General features: G+C 43.8%; 1 long non-coding RNA gene across 1 annotated transcript; it reads left to right on the forward strand.

Moving 5' to 3' along the window:
• The first annotated feature begins 2,506 nt into the window (after positions 1-2,506).
• Positions 2,507-10,546, forward strand: LOC121002782. Its single transcript, XR_005779328.1, has 3 exons — positions 2,507-2,649; positions 3,496-3,498; positions 10,536-10,546. It is a non-coding gene; the product is annotated as an uncharacterized LOC121002782 (long non-coding RNA).
• Positions 10,547-19,529: the final 8,983 nt, after the last annotated feature.

Consider the following 19,529-nt stretch of genomic DNA (forward strand, 5'->3'; position numbering starts at 1 on the left):
TATTTAATTTTTTAATACAACCCCGAATGGTAGAGTGCATGTTAACCACCTATTAGTATATACTCTTTTTTTTAGAGGCTTTTAGGGTAAGCCTTTGTAACAGAGCACCTCAGTCCAGAAATCTCGACAGGTGAGCCACCATATACATTTGATCCTTCAGTATTGTAGTTCTATTCTAATTAGAAGTTTGCATGTTCAAGTCCCGTAAGGGGACTAAAAATAACAGTAAAAAAACAAAACAAAACACAATAATATTAAAATTTTAAATCACCCTTTTACAATATACATATAAGAATAAATAAACAGTAAGACTATGGAACTCTCTGGTAGAGGAGGTTGTGATGGTGAACTCGAAAGAGTCAAAAGGGGCCTGAATGCATTTCTGGAAAACTGGCTTTTACCTCACTGGATTAACCTTGCAGGATAATAGACTGAACTGGATGGACATATGTTTTTCAGCCTTATAAAATATATTACTATATTAGTAGGCAGGGCTGCTTACAGTCATTATTGTTTACTCTAATGATGGAGCCAGCGGCCTCAGTCACTCGTAATCACCCAGATATAGAGGGGGTCATTTACTATTCTGAAATACGCCCAAATTAGCCGTATTTCAGGCCATTGCTCCGCTATCTGTGACTTCGCTTCGTTCACGTCAGGTCTAAAATTGTGGGCATAGGCAGGGAAGGGGGCAGGCCAGCAGGCTTATCTCATTCATTATTTTCTACACCTATTTTAGGCTTAAAAAATTGTCTAAATGTAAGACAGCAAGGAAGCTGGCTTACATTTAGAACTGGTGCTGGATGCACAGAAGTTATGGAGAGGCCTGCACCTCTTCATAACTTCGGAGGAACCACCACCAGCTATGGGCCTTTATTAAGACCAACGTCTAAAACGCTGGTCTAAATAAATGTGTGAGTGTTTTAAGTTTGGGTTAGGCAGTATGCACAAGACAGCATTTTGTACTCGTGTCTGATCCGCATTACTTGCGGATTGCACAGGGACCCATTAATTTCTATGGGTCCACAAAAAAATGGACCGCACATGCATGTCATCTGTGTGCTGTTCAGATCCGTGTGTCTGTTCCGCAAATTATAGAACATTTGTCATTTCTAGTAATTGGAGTGAGAAAAATGCGGATTGCACATCAAAGGTGTCCATATTTTGAGGAAACATGGTTTGTGGACTGTAATACGGACACAGTCATGTGCATGAGGCCTTAAGCAAAGCAGATTAGTCTTTTGGCAAGGCAATTCAATTGATAGAATGGTTCACCAAACACTCTGGTATTAAAATAAATCTTAACAGATCATCTATTCTCCCTGTAGATAACCAAGATAGTGGATCAGATGCTACAAGCGGTTTACCAGCCTCTCAGACATTGAAATACCCGTGTTTTCATCTCACAACAACCCACAGATTACATCAGGCTGAATACTGTATTATGCTGCTTATTAAAAAGCTTAAGGATAAGGCAAGATCCTGGCGACTACTCCCTCAATTTTAGCGCCAGGGATTACTATAGTGAAAATGTATTGCCTAAATTATTTACTCTCTTCACAATTTACAGTTATCTCAAGTTCAATTTCTTTCCACATTTGAGACTACCATATTTACACAGAAAGAAGTTGTTTTCCAAAGTTATATATCTCCAAAACAGAAGGGTTGTGAGTTTCACTGGGAACATGGTTGATTTCACTGTAACAGTACCTGCAGCACCATGCCATACATTTGAAGGCAGTTTTTTATTTATTATTGCAATGTACTTATTTTGAGTTAAAAGTCATTTTTCAATGGTCTTTATTAACAATATGGAATCCATTCTTGTGTACATAGCTGAGATGCTCTACTAGCTGCCTGTGGATTCTTTGTCTTTTCCGTCAGTTGGGGAGCAGACAGACTTCTTGTCTCTGATCTGCGATATTATAAACACTCATTAAAGCTCAACCCTTATCTTACTGATAAGAACAGGGCCGGTTTTAGACTAAATGTGGCCCTGGGCGAAATTAAAAGCGGGGCCCCAAATTCTGAAGTACTGTATCAACAGTCACATTTATTCACTTGACGCAAGGGGAGAAGTCACCGCCGTGGCCCACAATTGGTTGCAGGCAGTGTCAAAATGGATGATGACATCCAGGGACCTGAGCAGAGATTGGAGAGCACTGGAGCCGAGAGCCAGTGTCAGGAAGCAGGTAAGACCCAGTTCACACTTCAGTTATTTCCATAAGTTATTGTGAGCCAAAACCAGTAGTGAAGGCTACTCAGAGATAAGGTATAAGGGAAAGATTTCTTCCTGTTCTGTGTTTTTGACCTGCATCTGGTTTTGGCTTACAAATTTACAATAAATGATGGAAATAACTGAAGTGTGAACTCAGCCTAAGGGCTCATGTAGACGGCTGTTGCTCCACTCCAATATATTGTCACCAACCGTGTGCTCACCATATCACGGATACTGACCCATTCACTTGAAAGGGTCCGCAATCCAGAAGGAGCAGTGTGGAACGGAGGCACGGAACCCCACGGAAGCACTATGGAGTGCTGCAGTGGGGTTTCTCTCTGTGCCTCTGCACCACAAAAAATAGAACATGTTCTATTTTTTTGCGATGTGGACGGATCACAGACCCAATAAAGTTAAATGGGTCTGTATCCGTCTGTGGGAACCACACGGATGTGCCCGTGCATTGGAGACCCTTAACTAGTTTGCCCAGGAACCTTGCTTAACTCTCTTAAATAATCAGAAAACATCTGAAAATAGTCACTAGTGTTGAGCGAGCATGCTCGGCCGAATACCAGTTTGGCTCGAGCATCGCTATGCTCTGCACATGGCGGTACTCGGCCGAGTACCGCATGTGCTCAAGCGCAATACTCGAGTCTCCTCCCTGCAATTTTCGCGGCTACTAAGCAGTCAATAAACGTGCAGGTAAGTACTGCCCTCACTGTAATGCTAGTAGCCATGTTGGCTTCTGGCATTACAGTGATTGGCTGGCCGAAACACGTCATCGGCTGCTATATAGCACCCGATGATGCGTGTTCGGCTCATTGTAAGTCAGGGAGAGCTGAAGATACGAAGGGACAGAGAGTGTAGGGAGTGTAATCGAATATTATAAGTGTACAAAAAATTTTCAGAGACCCAAAAGTTCTTGTAAGGACTATTGCCTGTGACAGCAGCAATATATTTTTGTAGCGCAACCTGCACTAACTTGCTCAGTGTTAAGGAGAGCTATGCATAGGAAGGGACAGACAGTGTAGGGAGTGTAATAAGAAGTGTGGCAGGCGCAGAACTATGAAGTGCCTTTTGCGCTGTAGCATTAGAAGAATTTTGGTATCTGACTTTTAGTCTAACCAGACTGTCTATTACTCTGTAATTCCTCTAGTGCCATTCTACGGAAACTGTAGGTTTAAAGAGCACACCAAATGCTTCAAATAACTTCTTTATTAACTTCAACTTTTCTTCATATAACACTACTTCATATAACACTACCGCCTCCGCAGCAGATAGTCCATGTACATAACACGTGTTGAAAATATATCACAAAATGGTGGTATGATTAAGATGGTGGTTCAACTGTTCAATCTTGTCATTCAACATAAAATGGTGGATATATTTCTCTCTCGAGTATCTGTCCTCTCACTTTGTTATTTAAACACTTTATGATCTCTCTGAGAGGTATATCTGAGGTCTAACTAATAGTTCTACTTGCCGTATGCAGTTATCAGTGACTTTTTGCAGATTGGTTGAGTATGATCTGGTATGGTTGTATGCAATTTGTATTGCAATATGGAATCTGAATGCTTGCAATTTGTAGCTTGCAATTTGTATTTGCAACTGTATGGTTGCAATTGGTGGAACTGTAAGTAAACACGTATATATCTAGTTCAGTATACAGTTCTAAACACAATACTAACAATAGGAACATTATATAACTGTTTTAAATACTCTCCGTGGAGTGAATGTCTCTTCAGCTCCTGTCTCTGGTGAATAATGATTCTAGCAGCAGGAGCTGGGGTAATTCCCAGACAGGCTGTGTGTGAGGCTGGCTATGATTAGTGAAAACTCTTGCCATATGAGAAGCTGGCTGTGATTGGTCTAGACTTCTGTCCAGCAACAACAGATCTGCTGTGTAACATGTGCACTTCAAAAAAAATTCTGTGACATAAAATTTCATTTTTCAATGGACAGTGTCTGCTTCTGAGAGTTACCTGACCAGGCCCACATCTGCTGTGTAACGTGTGCGCTTCAAAAACTTTTCTGTGACATAAATTTTAATTTTTTAATAGACGGTGTCCGCTTCTGACAGTGACCTGACCAGGCCCACATCTGCTGTGTAACGTGTGCGCTTCATAAATTTTTCTGTGACATAAAATTTCATTTTTCAATAGATGGTGTCTGCTTCTGACAGTTACCTGACCAGGCCCACATCTGCTGTGTAACGTGTGCGCTTCAAATTTTTTTCTGTGACATGAAATTAAATTTTTCAATAGACAGTGTCCGCTTCTGACAGTAGGCCCTCGCGGCAGCAGTCCCTCGCCCATAATTTTTGCGATGGTCAGCTCACCTGCTGGCCCTCAACCATAATTTTTTCGATGGTCAGCTAAGCAGCAGGTACTCTCCCATAAGAGTCTGGTCAACAGAATCCTCACTGCCGGGGGTCACGTAACTAATTAGCATGGAGGAGTCTCGTTGGTTATCGGAATTAACCAGACAAATCGCTCCACCAACTCAGAACGGCCATGCACCACCACCCACAGAAACGAGAAAGAGCTATCAATCTGTCAATCCTTTCCGTGTTGAGTCAAATTAAACCGCAGGCTCTACTCCTGGTGGTGCCCTTCCGTCAATTAGTTTAAGTTTCAGCTTTGCAACCATACTCCCCCTGAAACCCAAAGACTTTGTTTTCCCGGAAGCTGCTCGGCGGGTCATGGGAATAATGCTGCCGGATCGCCTGTCGGATCGCCTTCGAACCTCCGACTTTTGTTGTTGATTAATGAAAACATTCTTGCCAAATGCTTTCACTGTGGTTCGTCTTGTGCCGGTCCACGAATTTCACCTCGAGCGCCGCAATACGGATGCCACCCGCCGTCCCTCTTAATCATGGCCCAGTTCCAAAAATCAACTTTGGGCTGAACTTGCACTTTTTATACAAGTAAATATACAGGAAAGAATGTTTCCTAACAATTTTTCCTCTAAAATCGATTTCATCTTCGGTTTTGTGCGTATTATTGTTAGTCTGTAAAAGTGGCGTACTACTCGAACAACATTGATCCCAGCAGCGACCTGGGAGTCCAAGATGCATCCAGACATCCTCCCCATGCTGTTCCCAAACCATTTTGGTGGTGTTTTCATCAATTTCTGACATTTTCCTATGAACCAGGCACCCTCCCCTCTTCGGAGCAGGGGTGCCTGGTTTAATGCTCAGCTTCTCCCATTGACTTCCATTATACTCGGGTGCTCGGTCGAACATTGAGTGTTGGGTGAATAAAGGAATCCACTTGTTTCACTATAGTCAGAATGCTGCCTTTCTTCCATAATTTAGATAGATAGATAGTAACATAGTAACATAGTATATAAGGAAAGATAGATAGATATATAGATAGATATGAGATAGATAGATATTAGATCTAAAAAAATAAATAAAACACAAGCAGCACAGCAGGAGCAATGTGAATGCCGCTGTGCCAGCGGCTGTGGAAGTGATCCAGCATCCAAGTAACTAGAAAATAAAATTCCACGCTGCTCCCAAAAGTTGTTCAAAGGTCTTGTTCTTTAATCACCAATGTGACATTTCAGTCCTCTTACCAGGACTTTTCTTACACAGTATTTTTATAATGCTTGAAAAAAGTCCTGGCAAGAGAAGTGAAACGTCGCATTGAACAACTTTTGGGAGCAGCATGGAATTTTATTTTCTAGATAGATATATAGATAGATAGATAGATAGCCCAGACTTCAGCTCCATGGAGGAGCAAGAGAAGCTGCCCATCCTGCTGGGAGATGATGAGAACACTGTGGACATAGCAGCACAATATATCAGTGCCTGCCACAGACTGAGAGGAGCCTGATATGCCATGGACTCCTATACCCTGACCCGGGGTGTGTCCGCACCCCTCCTCCCCCCCGCCATGATACGCCACGGACTCCTATACACTCAGGTGTGTCCCCATTTCTCAACCCCCTATTTCCGACATGCTTTGGCAATACTAATGTATCATTTTAGACCTGCCAATAAAGCTTTTTTGATTTGATTTGATATATATGAGATAGATAGATATGAGATAGATAGATAGAATATAGATATGAAATAGATAGAAGATAGATAGATACATAGATATGAGATAGATATGAGATAGATAGATAGATAGATAGATAGATAGATAGATAGATATGAGATAGATAGATATGAGATAGATAGATAGATAGATAGATAGATAGATAGATAGATAGATAGATATGAGATAGATAGATATGAGATAGATAGATAAATATGAAATAGATAGAAGATAGATATGAAATAGATAGATAGATTGATAGATAGATAATAGATACAGTGGATATAAAAAGTCTACACACCCCTGTTAAACTGTCAGGTTTCTGTGCTGTAAAAAAAATAGTCAAAGATAAATCATTTCAGAACTTTTTCCACCTTTAATGTGACCTATAAACTGTACCACTCAATTGAAAAACAAACTGAAATCTTTTAGGTGGAGGGAAGAAAAAAAAATAATAATAAATAAATAATATGGTTGCATAAGTGTGCACACCCTCTTATAACTGGGGATGTAGCTGTGTTCAGAATTAAACAATCACATTCAAAATCATGTTAAATATGAGTCAGCATACACCTGCCACCATTTAAAGTGCCATTGATTAACCCCAAATAAAGTTCAGCTGCTCTAGTTGGTCTTTCCTGAAATTTTCTTAGTCGCATCCCACAGCAAAAGCCATGGTCCACAGAGAGCTTCCAAAGCATCAGAGGGATCTCATTGTTAAAAGGTATCAGTCAGGAGAAGGGTACAAAAGAATTTCCAAGACATTAGATATACCATGGAACACAGTGAAGACAGTCATCATCAAGTGGAGAAAATATGGCACGACAGTGACATTACCAAGAACTGTACGTCCCTCCAAAATTTATGAAAAGACGAGAAGAAAACTGGTCTGGGAGGCTACCAAGAGGCCTACAGCAACATTAAAGGAGCTGCAGGAATATCTGGCAAGTACTGGCTGTGTGGTACATGTGACAACAATCTCCCGTATTATTCGTATGTCTGGGCTATGGGGTAGAGTGGCAAGACGAAAGCCTTTTCTTACGAAGAAAAACATGCAGCAGGAAACTTCTTTTTTGAAATCTGAGATTTGTAAATTAACTGTTAAACAAACTCAGGCTGGGAAGGTTGCAATGCCACTGCCACAGAGGCCCCCTAGAAATGGAAGATGGGTTACTGCAGGTTCTGGTAGACTTAGAGTTGTGGATAGAAGACATGTCCCACAGCCTGTGGCTTTCCATAATTCATTTGCAGCACCTTCAGAGCGCAAGAGCAAAATCGGAGGATGGCTCAGGCACAGTGTATGAGGAACAATCATCTCCTATGCCTAAAGTATGCAAGACTGCAGCCAAAGACAAAAAGGATAAGGTGAGGACTGATAGTAAGCAGCTGTTGGTGGGCGATTCTATCATAAGAAGTGTGAAGTTTGAGGAAAATGGTCTTGTGAGATGTCTCCCTGGTGATACCGCTAGCAGGGACAGACGACGTATCCTTAATATTGTTATGCAAGCAAAGCAGGAAAGGGAGGTGGATGTTATTGTCCATCTTGGGACAAATGATCTGGCTTGCAATGAGGTTTCAAAGGTGAAGGAAGCTTTTCACACACTTCGACTGTTTCATTCTCTGCAGTTTTGCCTGTGCATAACCTTCAGCATGACAGGCAGATGCGCATTAAGGAATTCAATGTATGGCTTGGTGAATGGTGTCGGAACCAAGGATTTGACTTTGTGTCTCATGTTAGCTCTCGTTGGAATGGAAAAGAACTGTACAAGAAAGATGGTTTGCATCTTTCTCTCATGGGAACGAATGTCTTCAGTGAACAGTTCAAAGTATTTGCTAAGGAGCATTTAAACTCGGAAAGGGGGGGAAAAGAGTGATAATCCAGCAGTCCGACTGCCCCCCGGAACAATGCCAGAAGATGCCAGTAGCACATAGGTTAAAAAATGACAAGCTCAGAGTCTTGTCTACAAATGCGCGCAGTTGAGGGAATAATATCAATGAACTTAAGTCTATAATGGCATCTGAGAATATAGATTTAGTGGCTGTTACTGAGACATGGTTCAATGGGAGTAATGACTGGGATATAACAATACCAGGGTTCTCTCTATATAGGAAAGACAGGGAAGGCAAAAAAAGGGGGAGGGGTGGCCCTGTATGTGAAAGATAGCATAAAATCTAATTTAATACAAGTTAGCGAGACCAATTTAGAGTCAGTTTGGGTTAAGTTGCAGCTTGATAATCATAAGGTAACTCGTGTAGGTGTGATATATAGACCACCTTTCCAAGTCAAAGAATTAGATGATCTACTAGTTGAGGAAATAGCTAAAATGACATTGAAAGGGGAAGTTATCATTATGGGAAACCAAAATAGCTAGTTCTGCCAGGAGTACAGATATTCTAAATTCCCTACTGGGATTATCTCTACAGCAAGTAGTTGAGGAGCCAACCCGGAAGGGGGCCATTTTAGATTTAGTATTTGCAAATGGGAATTTGGTATCTGATATTACTGTAGGGGAAAGCTTGGGATCTAGTGATCACCATTTAGTGTGGTTTACTATAAGTACCGTGACTGAGTCACACCACACAAAAACAAAAGTTTTAGATTTTTAGAAAAACTGACTTTTCTCAAATTAGATTAGAGGTATAAGAGTCCCTATCAGATTGGAACAGTTTCAATGGAGTCCAGGAGAAATGGGACTACTTAAAAGTGGCACTATTGAAGGCAACAGATAATTGCATTAGGCTAGTCAGTAAAAGCAAAAAAAGGAAGAGACCACTGTGGTACTTAGCAGAAGTAGCCGAAATCATTAAAAACAAAAAGATAGCATTTAGTAATTATAAAAATTAAAAAAAACGAGGATGACAGGGAAATTTATAAGATTAGGCAGAGAGAGGTCAAGCAAGTTATAAGAGCTTCTAAAGCACAAGCAGAAGAGAAATTAGCTCAGTTCGTGAAAAAAGGTGATAAGACATTCTTCAGATACATAAATGAAAAAAAGGAAACTAGAACAAGGAATTAACAAATTAAAAACAAAAGAAGGAAGGTATATGGAAGAAGATAAAGAACTAGCTAACTGCCTCAATGAATACTTCTGTTCAGTTTTTACAAAGGAAAATGAAGGAAAAGGACCTCAGTTAGGAAAGAAGACTAATGAATATTTTGATGCATGTGTCTTTACAGAGGAAGAGGTTCTAAGTCAGCTGTCTAAAATGAATACAAATAAGTCACAGGGGCCTGATGGGATACACCTAAAGCTATTAAAAGAGCTTAGCGGTGAACTAGCAAAACTATTAACAGATTTATTGAACCAATCACTGGCAACAGGAGTTGTCCCAAAAGATTGGAAATTAGCAAATGTTGTGCCCATTCACAAGAAAGGTAGTAGGGAGGAATCGGGCAAATATAGGCCAGTAAGCCTGACATCAATAGTGGGGAAATTAATGGAAACCATACTTAAGGAGAGGATTGTGGAACATCTAAAATCCCATAGATTGAAAGATGAAAAACAGCATGGGTTTACTTCAGGGATATCATGTCAAACCAATCTTATTGATTTTTTTGATTGGGTGACTAAAATAATAGATGGCGGAGGTGCAATAGACATCGCTTATCTGGACTTTAGTAAGGCTTTTGATACTGTCCCACATAGAAGGCTTATCAATAAATTGCAGTCTTTGAGCTCGGACTCCCATATTGTTGAATCGATTAGGCAGTGGCTGAGGGACAGACAACAGAGGGTTGTAGTCAATGGAGTATATTCAGACCATGGTCGTGTTACCAGTGGGGTACCTCAGGGATCTGTTCTGGGACCCATATTGTTTAATATCTTTGTCAGCGAAATTGCAGAAGGCCTCGATGGTAAGGTGTGTCTTTTTGCTGATGACACAAAGATTTGTAACAGGGTTGATGCTCCTGGAGGGATACACCAAATGGAAAAGGTTTTAGGAAAACTAGAGGAATGGTTAAAAATCTGGCAACTAAAGCTTAATGTTGATAAGTGCAAGATAATGCACCTGGGGCGTAAAAACCCAAGAGCGGAATATAAAATCAGTGATACAGTCCTAACCTCAGTATCTGAGGAAAGGGATTTAGGGGTCATTACTTCAGAAGACTTAAAGGTAGGCAGACAACGTCATAGAGAAGCAGGAAATGCTAGAAGAATGCTTGGGTGTATAGGGAGAGGCATTAACCGAGCGCTGTGTATACAGAGCAGGAAGCGCTATGCACTTCCTTTTTTGGCCCGGCGGTCATGTGACCGCCGGAGCCGGGTGAGTGCAGGAGCTGTCGGGTCTTTCACAGACCTCAATCACCCCTGCACTGAGGCTGTACAGCACAGTATACCGCTGTACAGCCTCTCTGGGGGTACAGCCTCTCTGGGGGGTGTATTTCCACTGTAACTGGGGCTACTATGTCAGCCCCAGTTACAGAAGAAATCAATAGTGGGGGAAAAAAGTGAAGTTAAATGTCCCCCAGAGGTCTTGTATGACCATATGGGGGACGAAAAGTGTCACCTTACATCACAAAAAGTGCAATACCAAGTGATCAAAAAGGCGTATGTCCCACAAAATGGTACCAATAAAACCGTCACCTCATCCCGCAAAATATGAGCCTCTACATAAGAAAATCGTTTAAAAAATAAAAAAACTATAGCTCTCAGAACATGGACACATTAAAACATATTTTTTTGTTTCAAAAATGCTATTATTGTGTAAAACTTTAATAAATAAGAAAAAGTATACATATTAGGTATCGCCACGTCCGTAACCATCTGCTCTAAAAAATTTCACATTACCTTACCTCTCAGGTGAACGCTGTAAAAATAAATAAATAAAAACTGTGCAAAAACAACAAATTTTTTGGTCACCTTGCCCCATAAAGTGTTATAATGAATGATCAAAAAATCATATGTACCCAAATTAAACTGGCACCTTATCCCCTAGTTTCCAAAATGGGGTAACTTTTTGGGAGTTTCTACTGTAAGGGTGCATCAGGGGGGCTTCAAATGGGACATGGCATCTAAAAACCAGTTCAGCAAAATCTGCCTTCCAAAAACCATGTGGCGCTCCTTTTCTTCTGCGCCCTGCCGTGTGCCCATACAGCAGTTTATGACCACATGTGGGGTGTTTCTGTAAACCGCAGAATCTGGGTAATAAATATTAAATTTTGTTTGGCTGTTCGATGTGTTAAAGAAAAAATTGGATTAAAATGGAAAATCTACCCAAAAATTTGTCTTTAATTCTTGTGGAATGCCTAAAGGGTTAACAAAGTTTGTAAAATCAGTTTTAAGTAACTTGAGGGGTGTAGTTTCTACAATGGGGTCATTTATGGGGGTATCCACTATGTATGCCCAACAAAGTGACTTCAGACCTGAACTGGTCCTTAAAAAGAGGGTTTTGGCAATTTTCTTAAAAAGTTTAAGAATTGCTTCTAAAATTCTAAGCTTAAAAAAATAAAATGACATTTCCAAAATGATGCCAACATAAAGTAGACATATGGGGAATGTTAAGTAATAAATATTTTATGAAGTATCCCTTTGTTTTAAAAGCAGAGAAATTTTTTTTTTTTAAATTGCGTCGTTTTCTAAATGTTTGGTAAGTTTGGGATTTTCATAAATAAAGGTGAAATGCATGGACTCAAATTTATGACTATCATGAAGTACAATGTGTCACAAGAAAATCTCTGAATGGCTTGGATAAGGCTACTTTCACACTTGCGTTCGGGGTTCCGCTTGTGAGTTTCCATTTGAAGGCTCTCACAAGCGGCCCCGAGCGGATCTGTACAGCCCCAATGCATTCTGAGTGGATGCGGATCCGCTCAGAATGCATCAGTTTGGCACCGTTTGGCCTCCGTTCCGCTCAGCAGGCGGACACCCGAACGCAGCTTGCAGCGTTTTCGTGTCCGCCTGGCTGTGCTGAGCCAAACGGATCCGTCCAGACTTACAATGCAAGTCAATGGGGACGGATCCGTTTGACGTTGACAAAATATGGTGCAATTGCAAACGGATCCGTCCCCCATTGACTTTCAATGTAAAGTCAGGAGTCCCTATTAATATACTATCAGATCAGAGTTTTCTCCAATCCGATGGTATATTTTAACTTGAAGCGTCCCTATCACCATGGGAACACCTCTATGTTAGAATATACCATCGGATTTGAGTTAGATCGTGAAACTCAGATCCGACAGTATATTCTAACACAGAGGCGTTCCCATGGTGATGGGGACGCTTCAAGTTAGAATATACAAAAAAAACTGTGTACATGACTGCCCCCTGCTGCCTGGCAGGTGCTGCCAGGCAGCAGGGGGCAGAACCCCCCCTCCCTCCCCTGTATTTAACTCATTGGTGGCCAGTGCGGCCCCCTTCCCTCCCCTGTATTTAACTCATTGGTGGCCAGTGCGGTCGGACCCCCCCTCACTACCTCCCCTATATTTAACTCATTGGTGGCCAGTGCGGCCCCCCTCCCCCCTGTTTTTAACTCATTGGTGGCCAGTGCGGCCCCCCTCCCCCCCTTGTTTTTAACTCATTGGTGGCCAGTGCGGCCGGCCCCCACTCCCCCCCCTAATTAAAATGACCGACCCCCCATCATTGGTGGGACTCCGATCGGTAACCTTGGCAACCAGGACGCTACTGCATTCCTGGCTGCCATGGTTACTTAGCAATTTTAGAAGCATTATACTTACCTGCGATGTCTGTGACCGGCCGGGCGCTCCTCCTACTGGTAAGTAAAAAGTCTGTGCTATAAGCAATGCACTGGCCACCAATGAGTTAAAAACAGGGGGGAGGGGGGGCCGGCCGCACTGGCCACCAATGAGTTAAATATAGGGGAGGGAGGGGGGGCTGGCCAGACTGGCCACCAATGAGTTAAATACAGAAGAGGGAGGGGGGCCGCACTGGCCACCAATGAGTTAAATACAGGGGAGGGAGGGGGGGTCTGCCCCCTGCTGCCTGGCAGCACCTGCCAGGCAGCAGGGGGCAGTCATGTACACAGTTCTTTCAGTATATTCTAACTTGAAGCGTCCCCATCACCATGGGAACGCCTCTGTGTTAGAATATACTGTCGGATCTGAGTTTTAACGAAGTGAAAAATCAGATCTGAAAAAAACAGTTATGCAGATGGATCCGTTCTGAACGGATGCAAGCGTTTGCATTATAGGAGCGGATCCGTCTGTACAGACACCAGACGGATCCGCTCCGAACGCAAGTGTGAAAGTAGTTCCAAAGTTATTACCACATAAAGTGAGACATGTCAGATTTGCAAAATTAGGCCTGGTCAGGAAGGGGGCAAATGGCCCGGATGTGAAGTGGTTAAGATGACAGAATTTGCTGACAGGTTCATTGTTATATGACTGCATAGTATTGGCTCTAATGCTGAATCTTACCTCCAAGGCATGAACAATAGTAATGTCGCGAACATAAAATTTTCCGTTCGCGAACGTCGAACGCGAATTTCTGCAAATGTTCGCGAACGGGCGAACCGGGCGAACCGCCATAGACTTCAATAGGCAGGCGAATTTTAAAACCCACAGGGACTCTTTCTAGCCACAGTAGTGATGGAAAAGTTGTTTCAAGGGGACTAACACCTGGACTGTGGCATGCCGGAGGGGGATCCATGGCAAAACTCCCATGGAAAATTATGTAGTTGACGCAGAGTTGGATTTTAATCCATAAAGGGCATAAATCACCTAACAATCCAATTTTTTTTTGAACAACGTGGTTTAAAACATCCAGTGTGTGTATACGATCAGGTATGATGTTGTATCGATCAGGTAGTGTAAGGGTTACGCCCGCTTCACAGACATTGACAGACCAAACTCCCCTTTTAATGCACCGCAAACAACCGCAAACAGTCCATTTGCCCAACCGCAAACTCCCCATTTGTTCAAGGTTGGATACCAAGCTAGCCATGTCCCGTTGATGTCATTGAAGGTTTCTTCCTCCACCCAGCCACGTACAACACCAAGGGTCCCCGAAAGGTGAATTGAATAGATTTTTAGAACGGGGAGATGGTTAAAAAAACGCTGGCTCCGTCCCCTTTGTTTGAATCCACGGTCACTGCATCTGTGCCGTGCAATTTACTGCCCCACCCGATATGAGTGGTATTTTCTGTAGTTCTCTCTTCTCATCAGTTTAATCCCTGTTACGTCCCCAATCTGGGGTCAAATTATTAAATAGATTTTTCGAACGGGGAGATGGTTAAAAAAATGCTGGCTCCATCCCCTTTGTTTGAATCCACGCCACGGTCACTGCGTCTGCCCGTGCAATTTACTGCCCCACCGGATATGAGTGGTATTTTCTGTAGTACTATTCTCATCAGTTTAATCCCTGTTACGTCCCCAATCTGGGGTCAAATTATTAAATAGATTTTTCGAACGGGGAGATGGTTAAAAAAATGCTGGCTCCCTCCCCTTTGTTTGAATCCACGTGACGGTCACTGCGTCTGCACCGTGCAATTTACTGCCCCACCGGATATGAGTGGTATTTTCTGTAGTACTATTCTCATCAGTTTAATCCCTGTTACGTCCCCAATCTGGGGTCAAATTATTAAATAGATTTTTCGAAACGGGGAGATGGTTAAAAAAATGCTGGCTCCCTCCCCTTTGTTTGAATCCACGCCACGGTCACTGCGTCTGCACCGTGCAATTTACTGCCCCACCGGATATGAGTGGTATTTTCTGTAGTACTATTCTCATCAGTTTAATCCCTGTTACGTCCCCAATCTGGGGTCAAATTATTAAATCGATTTTTCGAACGGGGAGATGGTTAAAAAAAATGCTGGCTCCCTCCCCTTTGTTTGAATCCACGCCACGGTCACTGCATCTGCGCCGTGCAATTTACTGCCCCACCCGATATGAGTGGTATTTTCTGTAATACTATTCTCATCAGTTTAATCCCTGTGACGTCCCATATCAGGGTGGGATTGCCTTCTGTGAAAAAAAATTTAGGCCGGGTACCTTCAACTGCCTTCACAATGACAGACCAAACTCTGATACACCAAAATGAATTGATTTTAGGAACCGGGAGATGGAAAAAGCAGCTTGGTCGGTCCTCTTACTCAGTCCCAAGTTGGGGCACTGCGCGTGCACGGAGCAATGTGCTGTGACACCCTATATGAGTGGTGTCTTAACTAGTACTATTCCTATCAGTTTAATCCCTGTTACGTCCCCTACCCGGGGACGTGTGTCGAATTGATTAACCATTGTCGAATTAACTAACCATTACGACATCCTGGAATAATTTAGTTCTGAGCTTTGTACTTGCTTTGTATTGGAATTGATGGGGATTTTTTAAATTGTCTGCATTATTTCTAATAAACTATTAAGAGACTTTATTATGATTTTTTTATTTTATGTATTAAAAACCCACCCATACAACTTAAAAAAAATATATAAAAAAATGTAAGGTTTTTCTATGAAAAATTATCCAGCCAATCGCTTTTGGTCTGATCATAATGAAGCAACGGCCCTATCATCTGGGGTGTGGCAACATTGCCTACACACTCATAGAGGTGATGATCGCTTCATTGTGATACGCAAGCCCCTTCACCACAACAAGGTAACGATCACGAAGGGGAATTGAGACTTGTATGTGCCTTTTTTTTTTGTTTTGTTTTTGCAGCCACAGTGCAGCACCAGAGGCCAGAAAAATTAGGCATGTACACATGCCTGAAAAATAATGTTATTGTTGCAGCCGCTGTTGTAGCAGCGGCCGGAAAAATTGATGTTTTCAAGGCAGAAAGGTGATTAAAACATTGCGGCTTGAACCCTAGTTGGTGGCGGAGAATTCACGAAAGTCATCCGGTATGCAGACATTAAATACAGCAGCGTGGGGACCATTTTGAGGCCAAGGCATGTCATCAGGCCCTTTGTTAGTCAAACCTATCCCCCACTGTCAGTCCCTTCGGGATCCATGCCTCATTCATCTTAATGAAGGTGAGGTAATCAACACTTTTTTGACCGAGGCGACTTCTTTTGTCAGTGACAATGCCTCCTGCTGCACTGAAGGTCCTTTCTGACAGGACACTTGAAGCGGGGCAGGCCAGAAGTTCTATCGCAAACTGGGATAGCTCAGGCCACAGGTCAAGCCTGCACACCCAGTAGTCAAGGGGTTCATCGCTCCTCAGAGTGTCGATATCTGCAGTTAAGGTGAGGTAGTCTGCTACCAGTCGGTCGAGTCGTTCTCTAAGGCTGGATCCCGAAGGGCTGTGGCGATGTGTAGGACTGAAAAAGCTCTGCATGTCCTCCATCAACAACACATCTGTAAAGCGTCCTGTCCTTGCCGCCGTGGTCGTGGTAGGAGGAGGATTACTTTCACCTCTTCCCCTGTTAGATTCCCGTTGTGCTGTGACATCCCCCTTATAAGCTGTGTAAAGCATATTTTTTAGTTTTGTTTTGAACTGCTGCATCCTTTCTGACTTTCGGTAAGTTGGTAACATTTCCGCCACTTTCTGCTTATACCGGGGGTCTAGTAGCGTGGCCACCCAGTACAGGTCGTTCTCCTTCATCCTTTTTATACGAGGGTCCCTCAACAGACATGACAGCATGAAAGACTCCATTTGCACAAGGTTGGATGCCGAGCTACTCATTTCCCGTTCCTCGTCCTCACTGATGTCATTGACAGTCTGTTCTTCACCCCAGCCACGTACAACACCACGGGTCCCAGATAGGTGACAACAACGAGCACCCTGGGATGCCTGCTGTGGTTGGTCTTCCTCCTCCTCAAAGCCACATTCCTCCTCTGACTCCTCTTCCTCACACTCCTCTTCCAGCGTTGCCGCAGGTCCAGCAAGTTTGTCACCTCCTCAAAAGGACGCATGAGCCTACAGGCATTGCGCATGAGCGTCCAGTAACGTGGCAAAAAAATTCCCAGCTCCGCAGAGGCTGTCCTAGCACCCCGGTCATACAAATACTCGTTGACGGCTTTTTCTTGTTGGAGCAGGCGGTCGAACATTAGGAGTGTTGAATTCCAACGTGTCGGGCTGTCGCAAATCAAACGCCTCACTGGCATGTTGTTTCGGTGCTGAATGTCTGAAAAGTGCGCCATGGCCGTGTAGGAACGCCTGAAATGGCCACACACCTTCCTGGCCTGCTTGAGGACGTCCTGTAAGCCTGGGTACTTAGACACAAAGCGTTGTACGATGAGATTCAACACGTGTGCCATGCACGGCACATGTGACAACTTGCCCAAATTCAATGCCGCCAACAAATTGCTTCCATTGTCACACACCACTTTGCCGATCTCCAGTTGGTGCGGGGTCAGCCACTGATCCACCTGTACGTTCAGGGCGGACAGGAGTGCTGGTCCGGTGTGGCTCTCTGCTTTCAGGCAAGTCTACCCCAAGACAGCGTGACACTGTCGTATCCGGGATGTGGAATAGCCCCTGGGGAGCTGGGGGGATTCAGTTGATGTGCAGCCAGACGCCGCAGCAGAAGAGGACTCAGCCGAGGAGGTTATGGAAGAGGATGGAGTAGGAGGAGTAGAGGAAGTGGCAGTAGGCCTGCCTGCAAGTCGTGGCGGTGTCACCAACTCCGCTGCAGAGCCACGCATTCCATGCTTGTCAGCCGTCAGCAGGTTGACCCAATGCGCAGTGTAGGTGATATACCTGCCCTGACCGTGCTTTGAAGACCAGGTATCAGTGGTCAGATGGACCCTTGCCCCAACACTGTATGCCAGAGATGCCATGACTTCCTTTTCAATCACTGAGTAGAGGTTTGGGATTGCCTTTTTTGAAAAAAAAAATTGTCCGGGTACCTTCCACTGTGGTGTCCCAATAGCGACAAATTTTTTGAAGGCCTCAGACTCCACCAGCTGGTATGGTAAAAGCTGGCGGGCTAAGAGTTCCGTCAAGCCAGCTGTCAGACGCCGGGCAAGGGGGTGACTCTGGGACATTGGCTTCCTACGCTCAAACATTTCCTTTACAGACACCTGACTGTGGGCAGATGAGATGGAACTGCTGAAGGTGAGAGGCGGAGTGGCGGGTGGTTGAGAGGGGGCAAGGAGGACAGCAGTGGTTGACGTGGCTGAAGATGCTGGACCAGGAGGAGGATGGTGGCTTTGAGCTTGTGTGCTGCTTCTACTCGTCATCATGTGTTGATCCCATAGACGTTTGTGATGTGCGATCATGTGCCTTCGCAAAGCAGTTGTACCTAGGTGGGTGTTGGATTTCCCACGACTCCGTTTCTTTTGGCACAGGTTGCAAATGGCATCGCTGTTGTCAGAGGCAGACACAAAAAAAAAATGCCACACTGCTGAGCTTTGAAATGACGGCATTCTGGTGGTGGCAGCAGCATGTGTTGATTGGCGTGCTGTCTGGCTGACCCCGGGTGCCGATACATGCTGTCTGACTGTGCCACTAGCTCCTTGCGATGACCTCCCCCTGCTTCCAACTCGTCTCCTCCTTCTCTCTGTCTCCCCTTCTGAACTTTCCCCCTCTTCTTCTTCTCTTCGAGCAGGCACCCACGTGGCATCCACGGACACATCGTCATCATCAACCGCTTCACTTGTATCTGACACCTCAGCAAAGGAAGCAGCAGCGGGTACAACATCATCATCATCATCACACTGTACGTCCATGTGTGTAATGCTGCCTGACTGAGACATATCCCTGTTATCTATATCCCCTGGCAATAATGGTTGCGCATCACTAATTTCATCCAACTGATGTGTAAATAACTCCTCTGAGGGATCAAGTGAAGCGGCTGTGGTGGCTGTGGTGGTAGTGATGGTGGTGGCGGCGGGCGGGAGAGTGGTGACCAAAGCTGAGCTGGAGGAGGATGGTGCGTCAAGGTTCTTAGCGGAAGCTGTTGAAGATTGGGTGTCCTGTGTAAGCCAGTCAACTATTTTCTCCGAATTTTTTGGGTTCAGTGTACGTGGCCTCTGAACACTGGGCATTATTCCAGGGCCAGTGGAAATCACAGCACCACGAACACGACGGTCCCTGCGGCGTGGCCTGCCTCTGCCTGTCATTTTTTATTAGATAAGTGTTACTATGCATGCAAGGTACTGTGCCACCCTATATAAGTGGTGGGCAGTGGGCACAGTACAGTCTGTGTGGGCCTGGCTGACACACATGGGCTTGCAAATGTGATTAGATCACAGTTAAATTTTAAATAGAATATTTTTTTTCTGAAATGTATTTGGGCGAATGACACCCTGTAACGGTATGAGTGCAAGCAGAACCAGCCACTAGCCAGTGGACACAATACAGTATGTGTGGGGGCCTGACACACACGGGCTTGCAAATGTGATTAGATCACAGAAAAATATTAAATA

This window comes from Bufo bufo, chromosome 5 (assembly GCF_905171765.1).
Source record: "Bufo bufo chromosome 5, aBufBuf1.1, whole genome shotgun sequence".
Classification (NCBI taxonomy): domain Eukaryota; kingdom Metazoa; phylum Chordata; class Amphibia; order Anura; family Bufonidae; genus Bufo; species Bufo bufo.